Here is a 9,923-nt window from a genome sequence, read left to right as displayed (position 1 = left end):
TAAACAAATGAAATGGCTTTTGCTACAGAATTGATGGAGGAAGGTCATTGGCTAATAAAGGCACTGCCCTGGCCCATTTTATTGGTTAGAGGATAGGTGGGAGGAGTAAACAGAACAGGACGCTGGGAGGAAGAGGAAGTGAGCTCAGTCTCGACAGCTCTCCTCTCTGGAGCAGACGCCTGGGAGAGACGCCATGCCCCGCTCACGGCATGAAGCTCCAACCCAGGATGGACTAGGCTAGAATCTTCCCGGTAAGACTGGTTCTCACAGATTATTAGAGATGGGTTGATCGGGATGTGAGAATTAGCCTGTAAGTGCTAGAGCTAAAGGGCCAAGCAGTGCTTAAAAGAATACAGTGTCTGTGTAATTATTTTGGGGCATAAGCTAGCCGAGCAGGCGGCCGGGGTGCTGGGAACGCAGCCCCGCCGCCCCTATTACTTCATATGGCACCCCACGTGATGGACTAAATCCACTTAAAAAACCTGACAAGGCTTAAAAATAAGGGAGAGAGAGTTTAACACAGATTTTTGCTGTTTGTTGGTGGCGTGCTGTAGAGAGATTTCCTGATTCGGCAACAGTAGCAGAAAAAATGCTGTGTCATTTTAAAGCGCAACTTCCTGGGGCTGTGTCGCCATTGAGATCTCTGTCTGGCTCCTGCGGGAGACAGAGCTTTTGAATAGAGCATTTGGAGTAAAGTGCTACAATTAGTTTGATGGCAACTAGACTCGCTGTGTTCTCGGGTCTGCTCTGCTTGTTAGAGGCAAGCATGCGCTTTCTTCTAAGAGAAGCTTCCTGACTCAGCTTTAGCTGCAAAGCCTGCAGCTCATTAAGAGGTCCTGCCACGAAACACTTAAACGGTGTTGACGAAAAGCTGAACGCATGCCTTTCGGTTTTCAGCCGTAGCAGGAAAAAAGCTGTGCCTTTTAAAAATGCCGGCTTTCTGGGCTGTCCTGCCAGGACAAACTCTGACTCTTTTACACAGGCGGTTTGTGCGGTTTGCAAGCACAGGCTGCTGAAGCTTGCTTGCTGGCTACAGCCAGTACCTCAGCCATGAGGCTGGAAAGCTAAGGAATGGGCTGGATCCAGCCGGCAAAGCCACGCCTTTAATCCTACTGATATTGCTTGGTAAATTAAAGACTCGTGTGGTCAGAAAAAGAGAGATACACAGTAAAGAGAGATTCAAAGTCAAAGAAAATTTCTAAATGGTTTGAAGTGTGTTAAAAATATATGCAGACTAAAAGTTGAAGTTCTTAAAGTAAAAAACAAATAAAGGAAGAGAGTTGTGTGTGGTAGCACACGCCTTTAATCCCAGTGCCTAGAAGGCAGAGACAAACAGATCTCTGTGAGTTCAAGGTGTAGTAGTGTACACCTTTAATCCCGAATGCCTGGGAGGCAGAGACAGGTGGATCTCTGAGAGTTCAAAGACAGCCTGGTCTACAGAGTTACTTCAGGTCAAAGATACAAAGAACTTATCTCAAAAAGCAAAAAGTTAAAAGTAAAAATAAACAAAATAGAGGTTAAAATAAAACGAACAAAGATGGAAAATACACAGAGAATCTTGATACTGTATGCTATTATGCTCTCTTTGAATCTTTTGAATGCTGAAGAAGGAGCAACAGCTGCTAAAAGATATTTATTTATAAATACTGCTGAACTAATCCAACATAGATATTTTGAATTTGTATCTAAGGATATGATACTTTGGAAAGGAGTTTCTTATTTTGTTTTCACAGAGGATGAGACGCTGTTCATTTCTTCTATTCCGATTTGGTATGATGGACCACGTCCTCCTGCATGGTTCCTGTGCACGCCTTCAAAAAATTGCTTCACTCAACTACCAACTGAGATGAAACTAGCACACAGGTTATACCATGAAAGACCTAATTAACGACGCCCCCATTCAGCAGGAAGCAGTTTGGAGAGAAAAAACTGCGCCCATGTTCCCAAATATGGTTTATAAATGTTCTTTTATATTTAAAGGGGGATATGATATAGGTATGAATAATTTGCATTAGTATAGATTTTGCTTTATTGATAGAGATTTAAGGTCAATTTTGTTATATGTATAAGTGTTTCTGATTTTGATTAAGGTATTGTGATTGTGTAGTTCATTTAAATATGTAATGTATAATTAAGAAATATAGGTTGTTAATGGATAATCATCGTTAATAGTAAAGCTTGTAGTCATGTTAGTTAGATTTTCTAGATATATAGAGATATATTTTAGATAGACATTCTTCATGTCTTTCAAAGATTACAGAATAGGACATTTAATGTTTTAATAACTGAGGACTTTTCATGACAATGAGACACTCTGCTCCTGGCAGCACCAATCTACTTCGAGAGGAAGATGAGCATCAAAGAGGATCCTTATGGAGTTTGATAGCCATTTGGGCAGGAAACTGTTCTTGCCTGGACTATTGCATAAACTGGACACAGAGAACCCGCAGAGAGAGGACTACTGAACTTGCCTAAGGTGAGATGATCTTTCGGGGTTCCTGATTCATTTTGAAAGAGTCTGCGAGACATTCTGCAGGACACAACAGATAGTGACTGAACTGACTTTGAATTTTCCTGCTTTATGGAAATGTCTGCTGGATACCATGGGCCTGAAGGCTGAAGATGGATGCCCCAACGGTACAGAGGAACTTTGGGTGACTGTCCAGGCAGCGAGATGTCTTTGTCATTTCTAGAGTTTGAAGTTTCTTAGTTCTTGTTTACTTAGGTAATATTATATCTTTCTGGAGTCTTTGATGGAGTTAAGAATAGTTAGTTATAGTTATAGTTTTCCTTAGTCATGATAAAGATTATTGTAACTTTTACTTGATAACTGTTATGTTATATGTAATTGTGCTATGTTAAAGTTAAAGCTTTTTTTTTTTTTTTGTTTAAACCGAAAAAGGGGAAATGATGGAGGAAGGTCATTGGCTAATAAAGGCACTGCCCTGGCCCATTTTATTGGTTAGAGGATAGGTGGGAGAAGTAAACAGAACAGGACGCTGGGAGGAAGAGGAAGTGAGCTCAGTCTCGACAGCTCTCCTCTCTGGAGCAGACGCCTGGGAGAGACGCCATGCCCTGCTCACGGCATGAAGCTCCAACCAGGATGGACTAGGCTAGAATCTTCCCGGTAAGACCAGTTCTCACAGATTATTAGAGATGGGTTGATCGGGATGTGAGAATTAGCCTGTAAGTGCTAGAGCTAAAGGGCCAAGCAGTGCTTAAAAGAATACAGTGTCTGTGTAATTATTTTGGGGCATAAGCTAGCCGAGCAGGCGGCCGAGGTGCTGGGAACGCAGCCCCGCCGCCCCTATTACTTCACAGAATCATCTTGGATCAGTGTTGCCAATGACAGTCTTAGCTTGCCATAAGTCCGTCTATGAGAAAAAGTAAGATACATAAATAAAACATAGAAAACCCTCAATCGAGCAATCATGAAAATTTACCATGAAATGAACAAGCATGGTTCACTCTCATGTCTGTATTTACTCTGGACAGGCAAACCAGGGAAGGAAAAAGTAGAGGGAGAAATAAAGATAAAGTGGAGAGGGTGAAAGGTAAGAAATTAATTGCTCACAAACATGCCTGATCAAATGCAACAATAACGCCTCATGTTCTGGTTATGAAGGTAGTTGATAGGGACGGATAATGTCTCTGGAAAGAAGCAGACTGAGCATCCTTTGGTCCATTCTTCCCAACCTCTGCCTCTGCAGGAAAGGGAGAAGCACACCCTTCTCAGAGGGTCTCCCCAGGCTGTGACTACTGATGATGGATGCTTCGAGCACCTGCTGGACAGCACTGTGGTCCAGGTACTGGAGATACTAGAATAAAATGAAGTAAATTTTTGTCCCAGCATTTCATCCCAGCCTTTTTTTTTTTTTTTGAAACTGGGGGCGGTGAGAAGGTAGGGTCTTGCTCTACAGCATAGGTTGACCTTGAACTAAAAATCCTCCCATTCCAGCCTCCGAGTGTCTGAAGGGACAGGCATGCCCCACAACGACTGGCTTCTCTGCGTTTTTGGGGGTCCATCAGTTGGAGAGGGAAGAGTCTTGACAAAACATTCAGTGATGTGTTTTCAAAAATTCTCCCTGCCTGTGCCTTCTGCCAACTCCATATTTCCTCAGGTAGTGCTGACCTAGTGGAAAGTCACAAGCTAAGTTTGGTACTTCTCGTAGTTGGAAAAATGACCTCCCTGGCCGCTGTCCTCTGCTAAGTATATTAATATCATTCTCAGGGCTTTGCCACTCTGATGGAAGTCAGAAAAATATTTTATGGGGATTATTGTATCAACTGGGTCCAATCGGGCCTGGGTTCTTTTTTTATTTTTTATTTTTTTGATAAGGTAAATGGGGAGGTGACTGTGTGACAGCTTCCCAACGTTGATAAACCATGTATCTGAATAAAATGTTACCATTGCTGGCATGCAGAGATTATAGCCATGTAAATTTTATCTCTAGAAACAGTCCCAATAGTGTAGCTTATAAAACACTGAGTTCTACTTGCAATTATTGCCGAAGACTTGAAAATTCAGTTTCTTTCCCTGGAGTTGTTTAACTATCAGAATGGTTGCTTCCTTTATCTGCCCATCCCAAATTACACAGTTGCTTTAATCCTTTCAAAATTAGTGGATTTCCACCACGGGATTTAGCCAGAGGATATTTGCCAGTTCTGCTGATACCAACACTTAAAGTGATTATGTATAATCTATTTTCATTCCACTATTTCATCTTAGAAAATACCGTTTTCCCAATTTCACTCTCTTCAGTAGGAAAAAAGATCAGGACTGGGTGATCTATCAGCAGTTGGCTCCATGCCATTGAATGGGGGTAAAGAACTTTCAGAGTTGTTGCTAAGGTCTTTTCTATTTTTTTCCTTCCAAAATCCTACTACACCCTTGCCAGAGTTTGTCGCAAGTCGGAGAAGGGCAGGGGTTAGGCCGTTATAAGACGTTGGGGATAACTCGGGATGTTTGGAGCTGCAGTCAGGGGTGTTCGCACTAATCCAGCTCCTCTGAACGTATCTGTTCCTTGTGATAGGCAAGGGAAGAAGTGGGCAGTGACATTTTGCTCTCCCTAAATCGTTTTCAGTGGCTTCAGGTGGTGGGAGCTGGCTCAGTTAGATTGTACAGGTTAAAGGCTAAGCGCTATGCGCAAAAGGAGAGACTCTTCCGTGGAATCCACTTAGCCTTAGGAAAGCTGGACCATTTAGTGTGCACAGGTTCCACCTTCCTTCGCCTTGGATTTCTGGCTTTATGTAAAGCAAGGAGCTAGAGAACACATATTTTGGTGGGTATAAAGTAATTTAGATATGATTCTGAATGCTTTTTCCCCTAAGAATAAGTTGTATTTCTGTTGTGACAGAATTTCTGAGACTGGGTAATTTATAGTAAGCAAACATTTATTGACTCAAAGTTCTGGAGACAGTGGAGTTCAAAATGAAGGTAGCTGCCTTTGGCAAGAGCCTCTCTGTCTCTCTTTCTCTCTGTCTCTGTTTTTCTCTGTCTCTATCTGTCTATCTTGCTCTGTGGATGTGTGGATGCTTGTGGGGGGCATCTCTGATGCATGTGCACCTATATGAGGTAGGGGGAGGTGTGTTTTTCTCTATCTGTCTCTCTTGCTCTGTGGATGTGTGGATGCTTGTGGGGGGCATCTCTGATGCATGTGCACCTATATGAGGTAGGGGGAGGTGTGTTTTTCTCTATCTGTCTCTCTTGCTCTGTGGATGTGTGGATGCTTGTGGGGGGCATCTCTGATGCATGTGCACCTATATGAGGTAGGGGGAGGTGTGCGTTTGTGAGTACAGAGCTGGAAGCCAGAAGTGGATGCTAACCCTGTCACTCTCAGTCTTAGTCCCTTGAGACAGGGCTTCACCTTGAGCTTGGGGCTCATGCTTTGGCCAGACATGTCACCAGCAGAACCCAGCCATCTTCTTGTCTTTGTCCCCACAATGCTAGGGATATACCAGTGTGCAATGGCAGCTGGATTTTATATGGCATTGGCGATCAAGTCTAGGTCCTCACCTTCTTACTGAATCACCCATGGCAGAAGACAGAGGAGCAAGAATACAAGAGAGCAAAATTCTCCTAGGATTATTTTATAATGGATTGAGTTTATCCAAGACATTGGAGCCCTTGTGACATGTATATCTAGGACATTTCACATCCCTGGGGATTACACTTTAACATGAGTTTGCGAGGTGACAAAAGCAGCCAAGCCATAACAGAATGCTCAGTATGCACACATTTTAGGGACTATTTGTCAAAAATAACCTTTAGTCGCTTTAGTCTCTGTGATGTGATGAGTTGAGCCCCACAGGCAGAACCATGTTCTCCCTGTAAAGGACCGTCTGCTAGGGCAGCATGTGAGAGAGCCCTTGGTTCTTGTTGATCACAGATGCTCACATTCTCTGCTTGTTGAGAAATGAAGGGGAAACATAGACACACTGAAAAGAGAAGCAAAATAGTTCCACTCAGTTTCTCAGGAGCAACTTCTAAGGTAAAATAATTGTAGGGACACCCTAAGATAGATGATTCCCTTAGCTTGCATAGACAGGGATTGTTTGCCTACTGCCCATGTCCACAATGAAGAGACGTTAAGATCTGAGAAAGGCAAAGCCTTGGAAATGGGGCAAGGTTGATACATTCTTCTTCTCATTAACATTTGTGTTCTCCTTTTGGGGAGAGGCATGTATGATAATTTGATTGATGTTCAGACATTGCAAACTTAACATCACTGAGTGATTGGGTTGTTGTTTTCCTTTAAGCAGTGTTACGTCTTTTCTGGCAAGTACTAACGCTTTCTCTCACTAATTTGATCCTTTTGACAATCATGGTTTTTGATTCTTGCTAAAGGTCTGTTTTCAAAGGTCATCTAGAGATGAGAAAGATGATGTAATTATCAGAAAAGGATGCTAACCAGCTATTACAAACCTTTTGTGTTTGTTGAGGTAAATACAATTATTGCCGTAATGAAGAAGGAAATGAAAGAATGACTGGGTGGGAGGACGAGCCTACCGTAGCTGAGACGAAAGCTGCAGGGAAGCGTGAGAGGGGATGATATACTGAGAGTGGAGGGGCCAGCGAGCTTGAATGATACCTAGCATGATAGAGAAAACACTGAAGAAATGAGCAGCGCACCCATACGCTGTGGGACAACATCACATAGCCAAGCATATGTGTAACTGGGAGCCCAGGACAGTGAGTTGGAGCAAAAAGTTTATTATGGGAAAGATATGCCAAAAATTTGTCTAATTTGACAAAAGCCTTAATCTGAGAGGCTCGATGAATTCCAAACAGAAGAGGCATTTAAAACAGTCAAAGCATGTCATAATCTCAGGCTGAGGAGTAGCGATGGCACAGGAAAGTCTCTGACAACATCGTCCCTCTCTTTCGGGTTCAGGGAGCCTATAGTTTGGTGGCTGTCACTGCCATCTAACAGCAAACGGAAAGGAAAGACTAAAAGAACCAGAGGTCCAGGGCATCTTATACAAGATAGTGTCTCCTATATATAACTGAGAAACTGCACCCAGAAAGTCTCAACAATACAATTACCTAAACAGAAGCTGAAATGAGGCAACACCAACGGAAAAGCCAGCATGGACGGGAGAAATTTCACAAGGTCTCACTTTCAGATAGAGCTGTAATGACTTCCTAGAGAGAGAAGCTCAGTCTGCTCCAGGGATGAGCTTCTGATAGGCTGTCTAATCCCAAGGGGTCAGTTCTAAAGGCATACACACGAGTGACATCAAATGGACTCAGCAGGCCACACACACGCGCGCGCGCGCGCGCGCACACACACACACACACACACACACACACAATGAATTTGAAAAGGAGGGAGGGGGAATTACATAAATACAGTATTCACATATGAAATTCTAAAAACAAACAAACAAAAAACTCCAACTATTTAAAGAAAAAAAGATGGAAAAGCCAAAACTAAAGTGAAAAAAATGAAAAACAATGGTCCTTAGATCTGGGGCAGATGTAAGGTCAAAGAGAAAACAAACTAGAGACAAGCAGATGCAGAGAGTTGCCATTCCCAGCGCAGAAACCAACCAGCAGACATCTCTGCAGGACCCAGTTCCAGGGAGAGAAGCTGAGGAAGGAAGATCAGGGTAGACGAACCTGAGAGTAGAATGTCTTCCGGGACCATCAGTCATAAAACCAACCACTCCCAATGAGTGAGTCATAGATTTAAGTCTGTGAGTTTTATCCTTGGAAAATTTACCTGGTTTTCAGAGTGAATAGTCCAGAAAAATCCCTATGTGCTTCCAGCAAAGAAGACGAATCAGCCAAAGCATTCTGTTCTTACTAAAAACGTCTGCCCTTGGGAAGCAGCATTTCAGGGGAGCCTAACTAATTGTGGTTTTATCAGAGACTAAGTCACCAAGGGCAAAGGAAACACAAATCCTGGCCTGTGTTAGCCATGGTCTCCCACCTGAGAGAAAAACACCTCAGGAGACCCTGTGAGAGGTAAACCCAAAGCACGGAGCACTGAGAAGCCAGGAAGAACAGGCCTCTTTCTCTCTCCTCACAGCTTGTCAATGTGACGCAGGCACGCTTGCCTGAGCTTCTTTTGCCTGGCACAGCATATCTGGCTTACAATAACAACATACAAAGCATAATAAAAGTGAAAACAAAAGGGCAGTTTGAAGAGAGAGAGGGAGAACCAAAAGTTAGATGTACAAGGATGCTGGGATTATCAGAATAGAGGATCTAAAACAATTGTGCACTAGGAGTTCTGATGGGAGAAATCGGCAACATGGAAGAACATATGGTTGGCGTAAAGCAGGAAAATGGAAATTCTAAGAAAGAATTAAAAATGCTAGAAATAAAAACGCTGCAACAGAAATGAAGAATGCACTTGGTGGGCTCATTAGTATTCTGAAAGGGTGTCTGGGCGTTAGTTAGCAAATAGCACCAGAAACTTACAGAACATAAGAATCCTAAAAACTTGGGACAGGATAGCCAAGAATCGTGGTGCCGTGCCAAGAACAGTAGCATGGCATAACAGGAATGAGAGAGGAAGAAAGAGCAAAGGCATGGTTGAGGGAACCATGAAAGCAGTTATGACTGAGAACGCCCTCAAGGTAATGTCAGATACCAAACTGCAGAAACCTATGAGATGCCAAGCAGAATAAATGCAGATAAATAAAAAAGAGGAAAAATAAATAGATCATGCTTAGGTATGCCATATTCAAACTACAGACAACAAAAGACGAATCTCTAGAAAGAAACAAGAAGGCAAAAATATCTTACCTATAAAAAGAGCAAAGATCAGAACCACATCTGACTTCCCAGGAAGCAGGCAAGCAAGAACAGAGCAGAGTATTTGTAATAGTAAAGTTTTTGAGAGAAAGAAAACATACACAATAATCATGAGACTTTTGTTCTCTTGAAATAATTCCAACACTCAGGAGGTGGAGGCAGGCAAATCTCTGTGAGTTCGAGGCCAGCCTGGTCTACAGAGAGAGTTCCAAAACAGGTTCCAAAGCTACAGAGAAAGACTGTTTCAAAAAACAAAACAAAATAAACAAACAAACAAACAAAAAAACCAGAAATATCCTTCTAAACTACCCTAGTCAGTTTGATCACTATAACAAATTGCCAGAGACCAGTTAACGCAAACAAGATGGATCTGTTTTTCACGATTCTTGATACAGAAAGAGTACTGTACCAGTGTTCTTCATTACCGACTTCTAGGGAAGGCTTTTTCCAGCTTGCTACTGACCAGAGCCTTGCATCATAGAAATGAGGCCATTCAGCTCTCTGGACTCTTCCTATAAAGGCAGAAATTCAATGTACGAGGTCTCCACCCTAAGTACCTAATGACCTGCTGATGTCACCTCTTCCAAATGCCATCTCATAGGGGTCAGGAGCGCAATACAACTTGGGAGAGGGAAGGACAAGCATTCAGACCAGGACC

Source organism: Microtus oregoni, unplaced genomic scaffold, assembly GCF_018167655.1.
Source record: "Microtus oregoni isolate MIOR12 unplaced genomic scaffold, Mior012 000011F_ref0000422, whole genome shotgun sequence".
Taxonomy (NCBI): Eukaryota; Metazoa; Chordata; class Mammalia; order Rodentia; family Cricetidae; genus Microtus; species Microtus oregoni.
The sequence above is the reverse complement of the archived record's forward strand: the minus strand, read 5'-3'. Positions refer to the sequence as shown.